Source organism: Xenopus laevis, chromosome 2L (assembly GCF_017654675.1).
Source record: "Xenopus laevis strain J_2021 chromosome 2L, Xenopus_laevis_v10.1, whole genome shotgun sequence".
Lineage (NCBI taxonomy): Eukaryota > Metazoa > Chordata > Amphibia > Anura > Pipidae > Xenopus > Xenopus laevis.
In genome coordinates this window covers 4,329,857-4,346,955 of record NC_054373.1, presented here as the reverse complement: position 1 = coordinate 4,346,955, position 17,099 = coordinate 4,329,857, and the positions used below count along the sequence as shown (strand labels likewise).

Genomic DNA, 17,099 nt, shown 5'->3' with positions numbered 1-17,099 from the left:
TAGAACACTCTGATGGAAGCTTACAGGAAATGGGGTTGAAAAGTTCTAGTGGGTGGGGCTAGAACACTCTGATGGAAGCTTACAGGAAATGGGGTTGAAAAGTTCTAGTGGGTGGGGCTAGAACACTCTGATGGAAGCTTACAGGAAATGGGGTTGAAAAGTTCTAGTGGGTGGGGCTAGAACACTCTGATGGAAGCTTACAGGAAATGGGGTTGAAAAGTTCTAGTGGGTGGGGCTAGAACACTCTGATGGAAGCTTACAGGAAATGGGGTTGAAAAGTTCTAGTGGGTGGGGCTAGAACACTCTGATGGAAGCTTACAGGAAATGGGGTTGAAAAATTCTAGTGGGTGGGGCTAGAACACTCTGATGGAAGCTAACAGGAAATGTGGTTGAAAAGTTCTAGTGGGTGGGGCTAGAACACTCTGATGGAAGCTTACAGGAAATGGGGTTGAAAAATTCTAGTGGGTGGGGCTAGAACACTCTGATGGAAGCTAACAGGAAATGTGGTTGAAAAGTTCTAGTGGGTGGGGCTAGAACACTCTGATGGAAGCTTACAGGAAATGGGGTTGAAAAGTTCTAGTGGGTGGGGCTAGAACACTCTGATGGAAGCTTACAGGAAATGGGGTTGAAAAGTTCTAGTGGGTGGGGCTAGAACACTCTGATGGAAGCTTACAGGAAATGGGGTTGAAAAGTTCTAGTGGGTGGGGCTAGAACATTCTGATGGAAGCTTACAGGAAATGGGGTTGAAAAGTTCTAGTGGGTGGGGCTAGAACACTATGATGGAAGCTTACAGGAAATGGGGTTGAAAAATTCCAGTGGGTGGGGCTAAAACACTCTGATGACAGTTTAAAGGGGAGGGGCAGGAAGTCTGATCAGTGACATAACAGGTGCCCCCCCACAAAAAAATCTGGCACTCGGCAATGTTTACCTACCCACCTACTTCCCACCTGCCTACTCTCTGCCCCCTGCTGACCCTCTCCTGCCAATTATGAGGCCTCCTTGCATCCTCCCTCCCTGGAATTCTTTTAGAACTATAGAGGAAGAGGACCCCATGGTCTGGGCCCCTTGTTCCCTTCACCTCCGCATTGCCATGGGATCTGCTTCCTCCATAGTTACACTACTGAGTCTGAGGCTCAAGCAGTGGGTGGGGCTATAACACCATACCTCCCAACTGTCCCATATTTCACAGGATTGTCCCGATTTTGACAGCTTAACCTGCAGTCCCAGATTTTTACTGAAATTGGTTTTCTTGCCTTCCTCTGCATCAGCTGGCAGTTAGGTGGGTTAAAATAGAGTTGAAAGGTTGAACTTGATGGAGGCGTGTCTTTTTTCAACCTTACTTACTATGTTACTATGTCACAAGTTTCTCTTGCATTGTACAGCCAGATAAAGATACAATGTTTCGGAAATGTAAAGAAATTAGAGATTTTTGGAAGAAAACCCAGAATACTCAGCAGCTGCACTTAGATACATTTGTAACAATGTAAGATAAACAGGTCTCTTGGGAGAACTCGCAGCTTAAAAGGCAATTCACTTTCATTAGGAAAACTGTAATAACATATTAAACCTGAACCTAAAACTCCCAGAAATGTGTTCAGACTTTCCATAACCTGCCAAATTTAGTAAAATGGACATGAACTAGAACACTGATGGAATTTATACAAGATGGGCTGGGAGTCTGTGACTCATGCAGTGGGTGGGACTAGAACACTCTGATGGAAGCTTACAGGGGAGGGGCAGGGAGTCTGTGACTTATGCAGTGGGTGGGACTAGAACACTCTGATGGAAGCTTACAGGGGAGGGGCAGGGAGTCTGTGACTTATGCAGTGGGTGGGACTAGAACACTCTGATGGAAGCTTACAGGGGAGGGGCAGGGAGTCTGTGACTTATGCAGTGGGTGGGACTAAAACACTCTGATGGAAGCTTACAGGGGAGGGGCAGGGAGTCTGTGACTCATGCAGTGGGTGGGACTAGAACACTCTGATGGAAGCTTACAGGGGAGGGGCAGGGAGTCTGTGACTCATGCAGTGGGTGGGACTATAACACTCTGATGGAAGCTTACAGGGGAGGGGCAGGGAGTCTGTGACTCATGCAGTGGGTGGGACTAGAACACTCTGATGGAAGCTTACAGGGGAAGGGCAGGGAGTCTGTGACTCATGCAGTGGGTGGGACTAGAACACTCTGATGGAAGCTTACAGGGGAGGGGCAGGGAATCTGTGACTCATGCAGTGGGTGGGACTAGATCACTCTGATGGAAGCTTACAGGGGAGGGGCAGGGAGTCTGTGACTCATGCAGTGGGTGGGACTAGAACATTCTGATGGAAGCTTACAGGGGAGGGGCAGGGAGTCTGTGACTCATGCAGTGGGTGGGACTAGAACACTCCGATGGAAGGTTACAGGGGAGGGGCACGGAGTCTGTGACTCATGTAGTGGGTGGGACTAGAACACTCCGATGTAAGGTTACAGGGGAGGGGCACGGAGTCTGTGACTCATGCAGTGGGTGGGACTAGAACACTCTGATGGAAGCTTACAAGTGAGAAGGACATGGGACCTTTCATTTATGTAGAAGGCTTAATTGGAAAAGGAAAAGTAGTCAAATTTTTTTCTGACTCATGAAGAAAAGAAATGTTGATTGCTATACTGTTCTGAACTGTAAAGGAAAGAAAAATCACAAGTTTGTGTTTGCCCTTAATGTAATCCTTTGCAGCCGTGGATGCCAATTACTCGGTGTATCTACAGCCCCGATGAATATTGCCGGAGTCTTTGTAAATAAAATATCGTTATATTTATTCTCAGCTTCCCAGAGAGCAGGATTTGTGTTAATTAAGGAATACGGATCAGTTTCACTGGGAGGCTATTTACTGTGCAATTTCTGCAGAACTCTCGTCTGTTTGATGTGTCTGATTAATTAGATATATCATGGGTGATGCGAAAACTCATTACATTCAATAGGGACCCTTAAAGCATTCCAAATAAGCCTTTTGGGAGACTTTGTGTGTAACGGAGAAGACAAACTGCATTAAATATTGTTTCAGGTCAAGTTGCTCTTTGGGTAAATATGTGAGTTGAGTCGAATGCAGTGTAAATACTGTCAGGTTCATTCTATACTGAGAGGCCTGAATAGAAACATGAGTAATAAAAAGTAGCAACAACAATACATTTGTAGCCTTGTTTTTGTTTTTTTTAAGATGGGGTCGGCGACCCCCATTTGAAAGCTGAAGGAATCGGAAAAAGAAAGCAAATTGAAAATTTGCTTAGAATATGCCATTCTATAACATACTAAGGGGCAGAATTATCAAAGGTCGAGGTGAATTTTAGAATTAAAAAAATTAGAATTTCAAGCTATTTTTTCTGTACTTAGACTAGGGAAAATTTGTAAATTCAAATATCGAAATGTTTCATGTACTGTCTCTTTAAAAATTCGACTTCGACCATTCGCCATCTAAAACCTGCCGAATTGCTGTTTTAGCCTATGGGGGACCTCCTAGAACCTATTTGGAGTCAATTGGTGGACTTCGAAAAATCAAAGATTTTTTTGGGAAAAAACTGTGGATCAAATTCGCTATTTTTTCGATTCGTATGATTCGAATTTGGCCAAATACGGACCTATTTGATCAAAAACTGACCTATTCGACCCAAAAAACTTCGACTTCATTCGATTACATTTGGTCTTTTTGAAATCAAAATTCGAAGTTTTTTCAATTTGAAATTCGGCCCTTGATAGTTAACTTTTAGTATGTTATAGAATGGCTTATTCTAAGCAACTTTTCAACTGGTCTTCATTATTTATTTTTTATAGTTTTTGAATTATTTGCCTTCTTCTTCTTCTGACTCTTTCCAGCTTTCAAATGGGGGTCACTGACCCCATCTAAAAAACAGTAAGGCCGCACATTTATTGCTATTGCTTCTTTTTATTCCTCATCTTTCTATTCAGGCCTCTCCTTTTCATATTCCAGTCTCTTATTCAAATCAATAAGAAAATAAATAAATAACGAAGACCAATTGAAAAGTTGCTTAAACGTAGTTACTCTAGAACATGCTAAACATTAATTTAAACGTGACCTACAAATCCTATAGTTCTAAATTACACCTTGATTCTAGATCTGCATTTTTCTTTGATGTAACAGACACAGAAGAAAAACGTTCCTCCCACTGCCGAAATTTAACTTTCATCTCGTGTATAACAGTCGTTCCAGCTTGGGGAATATCGGTTAAGTTCTTTGTAAGAATCTCTTGTATCCCGTGTTGTCGGCTTCTCTTTGAGTGTAAAGGGTTGGCTGGATTTTTCATTTATTTGTTTGAACACCTGCCCTTGATTCACTTGAAAATATAAAAAAAAAGTGCACCTTGCGCAGGTTCGATTTGGCCTTGGCTTTTTGGCTTTTACATGTTGACGACACAATGGCTGAGCGTTGTCACCCGGTGACTAATTGCAGCAGACAGACAATAGACCGAGTGTTAAAAGGAACTGAGCACATCAGTAGCTCTTGGGAAAACTGGGGCGACCTCTCCCCGCTGGGACCAATGGAGCCCTTTATTCCTCTATCAAAGAGAATTCATATTGAATGGGGAAACTTTGAGCAAGAAGAAGAGCCAAGCTTTGATCTGGGTTCTCCTTCCCATTGATACCAAGATCTGGTGTGGGCTTTTTGTAAAGTGCCTGAGAGGTTACAACTGGGACTCACCTGCTGGGGCTGAACTACAACTATCAACATCCCCTGCCGAGCCACTATTATGAAATATCAAGGTAAGATGATAAACCATTTCAAAGTAGAACCATAACTCTGGAAAGATAAAAACTCAGCCATTAAGCAGGACAGGACTGCTGCTTAAAATGGGGATCAGATAGGATCTGTGCAGCCACTGGGACAGAATAGCTAGAATCTCAGCTGCCATAAAGCAGGACAGGACTGCTGCTTACAATGGGGATCAGATAGGATCTGTGCAGCCACTGGGACAGAATGTTCTGTTATACAGATAGCTAGAATCTCAGCTGCCATAAAGCAGGACAGGACTGCTGCTTACAATGAGGATCAGAAGGATTTGTGCAGCCACTGGGAACAGAATTGTTCTGTTATACAGATAGCTAGAATCTCAGCTGCCATAAAAGCAGGACGGACTGCTGCTTACAATGGGGATCAGATAGGATCTGTGCAGCCACTGGGACAGAATGTTCTGTTATACAGATAGCTTAGAAATCTCAGCTGCCATTAAGCAGGTCAGGATGTTGCTTACAATGGGGATCAGATACGGATCTGTGAGCCACTGGGAACAGAATGTTCTGTTATACAGATAGCTTAGATCTCAGCTGCCATAAAGCAGGACAGGACTGGTGCTTACAATGGGGATCAGATAGGATCTGTGAGCCCACTGGGACGAATGTTCTGTGTATACAGATAGCTAGAATCTCAGCTGTCCATAAGCAGGTCAGGACTGTGTGCTTTACCAGATGGGATCAGATAGGTATATGTGCGCACTGAACAGAATGTTTCTGTTATACAGATAGCTAGAATCTCAGCTGCCAATAAAGCAGGACAGAGGACTGCTGCTACAATGGGGAATCAGATAGATCTGTGCAGCCACTGGGACAGAATGTTCTGTTATACAGAAACTAGGAATCTCAGCCATAAAGCAAGGAGGGGACTGCTGCTTACAATGGGGATCAGATAGGATCTGTGCAGCCACTGGGACAGAATGTTCTGTTATACAGATAACTAGAATCTCAGCCATAAAGCAAGGAGGGACTGCTGCTTAAAATGGGTTTCCCTGATACAAGCCAGTATCACAATGTGAGTCTCAGGAATAAAATAATAATAAAGTACAAAGGTTGTTTGACATTAGCTGAAACTGCAGCAGTTTTTGTGACTTTGAAAATGCAAAGCGATGCTGCCAGTTCCGTGATAAGAGTCCAGAGGTGAATTATAATGATGGAGTCGGGGAGCGCAGTCCTGCCACTTATTTACTTTTATCTTGTTTGCCGAAGCTGCGTTTAGGGCGAAAAAAAAAACCTCAGGTCATCAAATACCGGTAAGGAAAAAAATCCTTATTATCCGTGATTAATTCTCTGAGTGACAGGCAGGGCAGCAGTGCTTACCCGCTATAAACTGTAACATTTAATCTCTGCTTCCAAAATACTTCCAAAAAACAACTTCTGTAACCCTTTCCCTGCCTGATGTCCAACAGTAAAGGGAGCAGACCCTGCATTTCCAATGTATAGGGGCCCTAGTGGAGCCGACCAGTATGTGAACATGTAGGGGTTATTTATCAATTTTTCTGATGTTTTAAATGGAAAAAGTCCAACTAAACTAGAATACACGATTTATCCTTATTTATCATTTAAAAAAAACATGGATCAGGAAATACGGCAACTTTTTCAGATGTCACTCAAAAAAATCGGTATTTTTCATATTTGACCCCCGGAAAGCCTGAAATGTTCGGATTATCACACGAAACCTAACTCAGACCATAATATCTTTAAATTGCAAATAGGATCTCTGCCATTGACTTCTACAGGTTAAATGGAGGATTTTCTGATTCAGACTTTTTTGCATCCTTTGGGTATGATAAATCCAGAAAAATTAGAGCTTTTTTTTTTTTTTTCAACTAAAAATTTGGATTTCCTAGTAAAAAGAATCGAATTTTCAGCATTCGGACTAAATAACCCCCTTAATATATGGTTATGATTAAAGGGATACTGTCATGGAAAATCTTTTTTTTTTCAAAACACATCAGTTAATAGTGCTGCTCCAGCAGAATTCTGCACTGAAATCCATTTCTCAAAAGAGCAAACAGATTTTTTTATATTCAATTTTGAAATCTGACATGGGGCTAGACATATTGTCAATTTCCCAGCTGCCCCAAGTCATGTGACTTGTGCCTGCACTTTAGGAGAGAAATGCTTTCTGGCAGGCTGCTGTTTTTCCTACTCACTGTAACTGAATGTGTCTCAGTGGGACCTGGGTTTTTACCATTGAGTGTTGTTTTTAGACCTACCAGGCAGCTGTTATCTTGTGTTAAGCTGCCCATAGATGATGAGTTTTATAAAAGATCAGATCCTGATCGTGAGACCACGATCTTCTCAGAACGATCGTACGATCGTACGAATTTACCATCAACTAAAAAGACCGATTTGCAAGGAAAATGAAGGGGAGCTGCCTGCTTGGCCCTGCAGACATAGATACATTGCACTGGCCGATCAATTTCCTGACAGATGTCGGCCGAAAAATCGCAAGATGTACGATCGTTCGAATCCCACTAACCGCACGATAATTTCGAAGGATCAGTCGGGCTTCCCTAAAATCGGTGGTTTGGCAAGAAGAATCGTCGCGTCTATGGGGAGCTTTAGGGAGCTGTTATCTGGTTACCTTCCCATTGTTCTGTTGTTTGGCTGCTGGGGGGGGGAAAGGGAGGGGGGTGATATCACTCCAACTTGCAGTACAGCAGTAAAGAGTGATTGAAGTTTATCAGGGCACAAGTCACATGACCAGGGGCAGCTGGGAAATTGACAATATGTCTAGCCCCATGTCAGATTTCAAAGTTGAATATAAAAAAATCTGTTTGCTCTTTTGAGAAATGGATTTCAGTGCAGAATTCTGCTGGAGCAGCTCTATTAACTGATTCATTTTGTATTTTTTTTTCCCCATAACAGTATCCCTTTAAAGGATTGTTCAACTGTTAGTATGATGTAGAGAGTAATATTCTGAGACAATTTGCGGTTGTTTTTTTTTTTTTTTGGTAATTTGTGGTTTTTGACTTATTTAGCTTTTTATTCAGCAGCTCTCCAGTTTGTAATTTCAGCCATCTGGTTGCTCGGGTCCAATCACTGTAGAAATCCTGTATTGATTTGAATAAGAGACTGGAATATGAATAGGAGAGGCCTGAATAGAAAGAGGAGGAATAAAAAGTAGCAATAACAATAAATGTGTAGCCTTCAGGGGCGTAACTATAGAGCAGTGATTCCCAACCAGTAGCTCGTGAGCAACATGTTGCTCTCCAACCCCTTGGATGTTGCTCCCAGTGGCCTCAAAGCAGGAGCTTATTTTTGAATTCCAGGTTTGGAGGCGAGTTTTGGTTGTATAAAAACCATCTGTACTGCCAAACAGAGCCTCTTGTAGGCTGCAAGTCCTCATAGGGGCTACCAAATAACCAATCACAACCCATTTGGTCATCTACAGGAACTTTTTCATGGTTGTGTTGCTCCCCAACTCTTTTTGCATTTGAATGTGGCTCACGGGTAAAAAAAGGTTGGGGACCCCTGCTATAGAGGAAGCAGACCCTGCGCCTGCAGGGGGGCCCAGGAGGTATAGGGGCCCCACGAGGCCCTAATTCATATACAGTTTCAATAAATATCGGTAAAACAAGTCAACTGCTAAAAATTTTGGGGGCCTGAAAAATTATTTGCTGTGGGGCCCAGTAATATCTAGTTACGCCACTGGTAGCCTTACAGGGCATTTGTTTTTTTAGATGGGGTCAGTGACCCCCATTTGAAATATGAAAGAGTCAGAAGAAGAATTATTCAAAATCGATAAAAAAAGACGAAATAAAAACAAGTTGAAAAGTATCTTAGAATTAGCCATTCTATAACATACTAAAAGTTAACTTCAAGGTGAACCGCCCCTTTAAATGCAGAAAAGAGCAGAATAGTCCGATTTTCTCTAAGTTTCTGTTTCTTTAAGTTGACCTTGAAATATCTCATTACTCTAATCCAGGGGTCCCCAACCGCCGGGCCACATCCCAGAACCAGGCCGCGGACAGTCTTGAACTGGACAGTGATCTATAAAGTGTTGAGTTGAATAAAAATCAGTATTTTCCCCTATATTGGCCCAGAAGGGCTCCTGAGTGATCACGACTAGCAGATAAAGTGCAGGAAGGTAGAAATTTCATTTAGACTCCCCCCTACAAGTGCCCCCCGCTCTGCTTTATTACTGGTCTCTATGAGATTTAACTGGATACCGTCATTTCGTTAATAACACTGTGTTTTCTGACTCTGCAAATCTTCCCAGCTAATTCCTGGCTCTCTCCCAAGTCAGGCTAAGCTCTAATTAAAGGCTTAACTCACCTTTATCCTTTTTAGTTTCCCATGTGGAAATGCAAAGCTGAGGCTGTAATTGGTCTCAGAACAGACAAGTCAACACTCCATCAAGTAACAGTATTTATTCCCTGTACAAATTGGGAGCTCAAGGATCGGCTCGGCACGGGGCAACTTCATCCTGATGAATTTGCTGTAACTTTCAATAACCTTTATGGCAAAATAAATACCAACATATTTCTTTATACATTAACCGTGCGGCTGCGGCTCTGATGGGATGCCGGGATTTAATGGGCCTTGCCTGGCAGATCAACATTTAAGCAAAGAGCCTTATGGAGGCACTTAATTGCAAACATGTCTTTTTCTCAGTTCCGCATCATATATAAAAGGGGACGTTCTGGCTCCAAAACATTTTTTAGTCCTTAATAGTGCTTTAAGTACATTGGTGCTGCACTGGAGCTGGATTTATTTAATCACTGTGGCTGATCAGTGCTCTAGTAGCCAAGGCGAGTGTCAGCCTCAAGACCAGAGTTTAAGGGTTTTGATCTTTGTTACTCTTGATATTGTCTTGATGGTGTCTTCTAGTCCTGCACCCTGGTGGAGTCTTGCCTCAGACTCATGTATTGTTGCATTCAGTCTAATTGGTGCACTCACTCTTATATATTTGCACTTATATACTTGCCCTTAGACTTATCTTGGTCTTGTGTATTGTTGCTCTTAGACGTATCTTGGTCTTGTGTATTGTTGCCCTTAGATGTATCTTGGTCTTGTGTATTGTTGCACTTACACTTATCTTGGACATGTGTACTATTGCACTCAGTCTTGTCTCACATGTGTACTGTTGCACTAAATCTTGTCTGGTCTTATGTATTGTTGCACTGAACCTTGGCTTGGTCCAGTCTTGTGTACTTTTGCACTCAGTCTTGTATTGGACTTGTATAATGTTGCATTCATTCTTGTTTGGGACTTGTGTATTCTTGCACTTAGACTTATCTTATAGAATTCTCAAACAAGAGTGAATGCAATGTTTTCCCCTTCCCACCCCTAATTTGCATATGCAAATTAGGATTCGGATTGGGTTCGGTATTCGGCCGAATCTGTCCTGAAGGATTCGGGGGTTCGGCCGAATCCAAAATAGTGGATTCGGTGCATCCCTACTATTGCACTCAAACTTGTGTTGGACATGTATATTGTTGCACTAAATCTTGTCTGGTACTGTTGCACTCAACTTTGGCTTGATCTTGTGTACCAATGCACTATGTTTTGTCTTGTGTACCGATGCATTCAATCTTGTCTTGGTCTTGTCTTATCCTGGACTTGTGCACCATTGCACCCATTCTTACTGTAGTCTTCTGTACTAAACACCTTGGCGTGTGTTTCAGTATTGCATGAAGCTGCAGGTGATCTCATCTTCGTCTCCCATTATTTTGCCCTCTTTATTGCCTTGGTGTGGGACAATTGATGATTTACAGTCTTGCTTTTGAGACTGATACCTCATTATATATCAGTTTGTTATCATCAGTCAAGGTCTCAAAGTTGACTCCCCCTCCTGTTGTCTTGGTCTCAGATACGTCCCCACTCCCCAAGCCAATGAGGTCATTCACAGCCTCAGTTTTTATTCCTGATATAAGTGCCCCAACTCCCTTGGCCTTAAACCTGTATTGACTTTGCACTTGAATCTACACAACATTTATTTTGATGGATCTCCATCTATAGAAGTGTCTGTTATAGATTCTCAAGGATTATAAGGGAAGAGTTTGCTGTTCCGTTCTTCAACGAAGAGATCATAGAGTCAAAAAGTGGCCTAAGTTTTGAATTCTAAATAACCATGAATAACTTGTAACTTTCTTTTCCTCTTCCAAGATACTTCAGCCTCCAGGGATTATCAGTCAGCATGTAGACAATATAGTATGAAGGTCAAACTGACCACGGAGCCCTGGGACTCTTAGTTGGCTCTAATTAGCTGCTGCTTCTTTGTATGGCCTTGTCTCTTGCTTATACAATTAGGCAGTGGAAAGGCTGTTGATTAGTATTTTCCTCTGATGCGTGGACAAAATGTTTGTAAATTAATTGTTCTGTATTGACCCGGTTTTGTGCATGGGGCAGATTTGTGCTGAAACTGGAAGGGTGCCGGTGCCAGGGTCAGCCAAGAATAAATGGAGACGGTAGGATGAGAGGGTGACAGTTAGGCCACAGTGGTGACAAAAGGGCAAGTTGAAATGCAAGTCAGAAGGGGAAGATGAAGAAAGTAGGGGAAGATAGAAAGAGCTGGAGAATATGGTGACTGCAGGGATAGATGGAGACAATAGGGTAGAATTCTGGTAGTAAGGCAAGATGATGATATGAAGATATAATGTAATAAAAGATAAAAGTTTATGTTCACTATCCCTCTCTCAGCATCTGTTTCTCTTCATTCTCTTTTCATGCAGCAGTTGGGTGTCAGATTTTCATTGACAGTTAGATCCAATATATCTCATAGGGGGGCTTCCTTTCCTAGCAGATGTATTAGAGCTCACTCAAATAACTGATTCCAGTATAAACAAAATGTAAGAAAATAACTGCCTTTTGCAAAATTCTGCATGTAGAGAGACATGATGTCTGGTGATCAAGTCAAGAGTCAAGTCAAGAGTGAGTTTATTGTTGTTTCATCCATATACGTTTGTACAGTACACAGTGAAATGAAACAACGTTCCTCTAGGACCATGGTGCTACACACAACATAGATGTACCGGACAACAGACAAAAAGTGCAAAAATATGCAACTCGTGCGAAACAGGACAGCACAGTGCAGGGACAGGACAAGACAGTAGATGTAATATGTTAAGTAAATAACGCTAAACGTCAGACATGATGGGTGTATCATTGTTACATGACAGTATCAAGAACATGATAAAGAACATGATAAAGAACATGATAAAGTGCAGATGTGCTCATAGAGAACAATTGTATCCAATGGCTATTTATTTATGCAATAAGGTCAGATGGAGTGTGAGAGAGATCTGTCCGGTCCCTGAGTATTCAGGAGCCTTATGGCTTGGGGGAAGAAACTGTTACACAGTCTGGTAGTGAGGGCCCTAATGCTTCCGTACCTTTTTCCAGATGGCAGGAGTGTGAACAGTGAGTGTGAGGGGTGTGTTGGATCACAATGCTGGTGGCTTTACGGATGCAGCGAGTGGTGTAAATGTCCATGATGGAAGGAAGAGAGACACCTATGATCTTCTCTGCTTCTCTGTAGGGTCTTGCTCTCCATGACATTGCAGTTCCCAGCCCAGACAGTGATACAGCTGCTCAGGATGCTCTCGATAGTCCCTCTGTAGAAGGTTGTGAGTATGGATGGTGGGAGGTGGGATTTCCTCAGCTTGTGCAGGTAGTAGAGGTGCTGTTGGGCTTTCTTGGCTAAGTAGCTGGTTTTGTGGGACCAGGTGAGGTTCTCCGCCAGGTGGCCACCAAGGAATTTGGTGCTTTTGACGATCTCCCCATTAGAGCCGTCAATGTACAGTGGCAGGTGGTCACTCCTAGTCTTCCTAAAGTCAACAACCATCTCCTTTGTTTTGTCTACATTGAGAGACAGGTTGTTGGCTCTGCACCAGTCTATTAACCGCTGCACCTCCTCTCTGTATGGTGATTTGTCATCATCACCTGCTGATGAGACCCACCACAGTTGTGTCATTAATAGAGTGAGCTCTAATACATCTTCTAGGCAAAAGGAGCCCCCCTATAAGATATATTGGATCTAACTGTCAGTGAATATCTGACACCCAACTGCTGCATGAAGAGAGAATGAAGAGAAACAGATGCTGAGAGAGGAATACTGAACATAAACTTGATTATTTCAGAAACAATGCAGAATATTTAATGGATTGTGTATAGAAAGTTTCTTAATTCATTATGAGGAATCTTATATTAAATTTTTATTTTTGTGATAGTTCCCCTTTAAATAAGGGATGCACAACCAGTGGCCCTTTCAGTCCAACTCTAAAGGGGCAAATTCACTAAGATTCGTAGTTGCGCCAGGCGCAACTTCGCCGCGTTTCGCCGCACTTCGCCAGCGCTCCGCAAATTCACTAAAATCCTAAGTTGCGCACAGGGGTAGCGTAAGGTTGCGAAGTTGCGCTAGCGTTGATTCGCTAAGTGAAGCGAAGTTACGCTAGCGATGGTTAATTTGCATACGGCGCCAAATTCAAATTTCAATGGAGGAATACGTAGAATCACTACAAATGCCTGGGAAACCTTCAAAACATCAAATAAAAATTTTATTTTGCCCTACACATGTGCCCACTGTATAGTTAAATTGCCATGAGTTAGGAAATGTAGGGGGGAAGGAGGGGAGCCCCAAAAAAAATTTCGATCTTTTTCAGCCTATCACCCATAATATAGAAAAAACGCCAGCGTTTTTTGGGACTTAGAAAAAATGTGAACTTTTTTTGAAGCAATCCCTATCTACTCTATTGCGCTTCGCCTGGTCTGAGGTGGCGAAGGAAGTCTGGCGTAAAAGGTAGCGTTCAGTATAATGCGCGCGTTAGTGAATTTGCGTAGTTACGTCCCTTCGCCAGGCGTAAGGGTGCGAAGTAACACTAGCGAATCTACGCCAGCGTTCGTTAGTGAATTTGCGAAGTAACGAAAATGCCCAACGCTAGCGAATTGACGCTAGCGTTCGGCGCTTCGGCGCTTAGTGAATTTGCCCCTAAGTCCCACCAGTTGGAAATTCCCATTTGATATAAAATATAGGGTCCAATAAAGTCGTTTCTACCCTGGGCCCCTCCACCTTGGAATCGTTTAGCATTTTTCACTTTGATAAATGTTTTTTCCCCGGACTAAGCCATTTACTCTCCCGAGAGTCGCGCTCTTCTCTCACCCACACAGGCAATTAAATGGAAGGTTTTTCAGTGTTTTTGCCAGGGAAAGCGGGTGGATAAGGTGCGCTAAGCTACTAATTAGAACTGCAAAAGGCTCACAGGAAAGGGATTTTGTCTTCAGTTCGGCTTGCGCTTTAATCCTCTCCCTTTACAGAAAAAGAACAATGTTCTATCTGCTATTCCTGTGTATGGACAGATTAGCTCCGTGAATCCGAATGTAAACAGAATATTCACATTACGTCCCACCTGATATTCCTTACTTAATGCCCCTCCTTTCGTTTCTCGGTAAAATATCTGGTATTTCCCACATTCCTCTGCTTTAAATTAATTAATTTGTTTACAAAGTTTTTTTATTTAAACTTTATTTCAGCCTTCCCAATGAGGTTTACGAATGCACTAAAGGGGTTGTTTGCCTTTAAATTAACTGTTACTATGTAGAGAGGGATATTCTGACACTATTTGTAATTGGTTTTCATATTTTATTATTTGTGGTTTTTGAGTTATTTAGCTTTTTATTCAGCAGCTCTCCAGTTTGCCATTTCAGCATTCTGGTTACTAGGACCCAAATTCCCCTAGCAACCAGGTATTGATTTGAATAAGAGACTGGAATATAAATAGGAGAGGCCTGAATAGAAAGATGAGGAATAAAAAGTAGCAATAACAATACATTTGTAGCCTTACAGGGTATTTGTTCTTTAGGTGGGGTCAGTGACCCCCATTTGAAAAAAGAAGACAGCAAATCAAAATACTCCAAAAAAAGAAACAATGAAGGCCAATTGAAAAGTTGTTTAGAATTGTTCATTCTATAACATACTAAGGGGTTATTTATTAAAGTTTGGATGCCAAAAACTTGAAAAATTTTAGGATAAAATCTGAATTTTTAGTTGGAAAAAAACCTTGAATTTTTCAAGATTTATTATAACCCGAGGATGGAAAAAGTCTGAATACAGAAATCCGGCATCTCAGACCTACCGAGTTTGTATATAAGTAAATGAAAGGTCCCTATGCTATTTGGAAGTTTCTGTGGTCTGCATTGGAATTAGGCCAAAAATACGACTATTTCTGACTTTTCAGCGAAAAATTATGTGAAAGAGCCCAAAAAAAATGTACGATTTGAGGAAAAACTCTGAAAAACTAGTAAGGATTTTCGCTCAAGTTTTTCATGTTTGTCTCTGATCCAATTAAATTGTGGGGGGGGGGGGTTAGTAATAAATAAAGTCCAATTGTGGATTCAAGTTTGGTCGGACATTTTTTATTTAAACAGTCAGAAAAATTTGGATTTTGATAAATAAGGCCCTAAACTTAACTTAAAGGTGACGCACCCCTTTAAAAGGGGAACTGTTGCGAAAATTATAATTTAATATAAGTAGTGATTGGCGAATTTGGGGAGTTTCGATTTGCCAAAAAATTCACGAAATGGCGAAAAATTTATGAAACTGCACTTTTCTCGTTTTTGACGCTGGCTTCTGTTTTTTTGACACTGGCGTCTGTTTTTTTACGCCGGTGTCAGGTTTTTTTACGCTAGTGAATTTCCGCAATTCGCCGCCGGCACATTTTCGCAGCAGTTTTGTGAATTTATTCACCGACGGCGAATTGCAGTAATTCGTCGCGAATTCGTGCCTGATGAATAAATTCGACCATCACTAAATATAAGCTGACAAATAAATTAGAGAAGCAGACGCTAAAATATGCACGTCAAAATTATTCGGACACCCATTGACTTTAACGCCGGCGTCATAACTGACATGAGCGTCAGCATTGATGCGGGCGTCAATATTAGCAATTCATTCATTTTTCGCCATTTTGCAAATTTTGTGGGAAATTCGAAAATTATTCGGCGAAATGGGACAAATCACTGACACCCAACTGCTGCATGAAGAGAGAATGAAGAGAAATAGAAACTGAGAGAGGAATAGTGAAGATAAACTTGATTATTTCAGAAATGATGCAGAATTTTTAATTGATTGTATTTAGAAAGTTTTTTATTTCAGTATGATGCAGCTTATATCACATTTTCATCTTTGCGATAAATCCCCTTTAAGTAATGTTTGGAAGAATAATTATGGATATTAATACATTGAGACAGCTAATAAAATACAGATATAATGATATATATATATATTTCAAGCTGACTCTGTGCTTTTGATCAAGACGACAGACAATAGAATCGGGGGCAGCCGGGCACAGTTCACATTTTAATGGGCATCTTAATTCAGAATCCCTTTGAAGAGAGACTTTGGGATTTTTTTTTTTTTGTTATTATTTTAAGATCGACGGCTTCCGGATTTCTGGCAAATGCTGAAAAACTTGGGCCAGTGAAAGGGGTTTCTTTGTTATCTGCCGCTTGGATGGAAATCACAGAGACCGGCGGCACTGGGTAAATCCATTTGGTATAATGAGGGGAGAGTTTGGGAGAGAAGCGGGGGGATTGGAGAGCAATTACAAACACAACTGAGCTCTCTCAGTCGATACACAGATTTACTGGCGGCCGCTGAGGATGCGCCATTAACACTCAGCGCTGGTACCGAGGGTCAGATGTTACAGTTTAACAAGCTCACAGAGATCCCCCCTCTCACTTCTCAAATTCTACCCACCGAACGCCACATCCTTTTCATGGTTTGTTTTTTTATTTACAGCATTTAAAGGGGTGGTTCACCTTCACGTTAACTTTTAGTATGTTATAGAATGGCCAATTCTAAGCTACTTTTCAATTGGTCACCATTATTTATTTTCAATTGTTTTTAAATTACAGGTATGGGATCTGTTATCCAGAAACCCGCTATCCGGCAAGCTGTCTTCCATACACCTTATGCAAAGGTTTTAAAATGTTCTTTTTCTGTGTAATAATAAAACAGTCGCTTGTACTTGATCCCAACTAAGATATAATTAATCCTTATTGGAGGCAAAACCAGACTATTGGGTTTATTTCATGTTTACATGATTTTCTAGTAGAGGCAGATTTATCAAGGGTCGAATTTCAAGGCGATGGAAGTTTTTTTAAAACTCCCATTACCTCGAAATTCAAATAAAAAAAGACCAACTGATTTATTAAAAAAAAAACTATTTTTTTTAACTTCGGAAGAAAAGGCTGTATTTGATTGTTCAACTCAAATTCGGATAGAAGTATTTTCCAAAAAAAAAACCTTAGATTTTTTAAAGTCCACCAAACGACCCCAAATAGGTTCTAGGAGGTGTCCCACAGGCTAAAACAGCAG

The 17,099-nt window shown here is 41.5% G+C and overlaps 1 protein-coding gene across 1 annotated transcript in view; it reads left to right on the top strand.

Moving 5' to 3' along the window:
- Window positions 1-17,099, top strand: part of lsamp.L (limbic system associated membrane protein L homeolog) — a 1,234,661-nt gene that overhangs the window by 804,737 nt on the left and 412,825 nt on the right. The gene's annotated exons all lie outside the window — the stretch shown is intronic.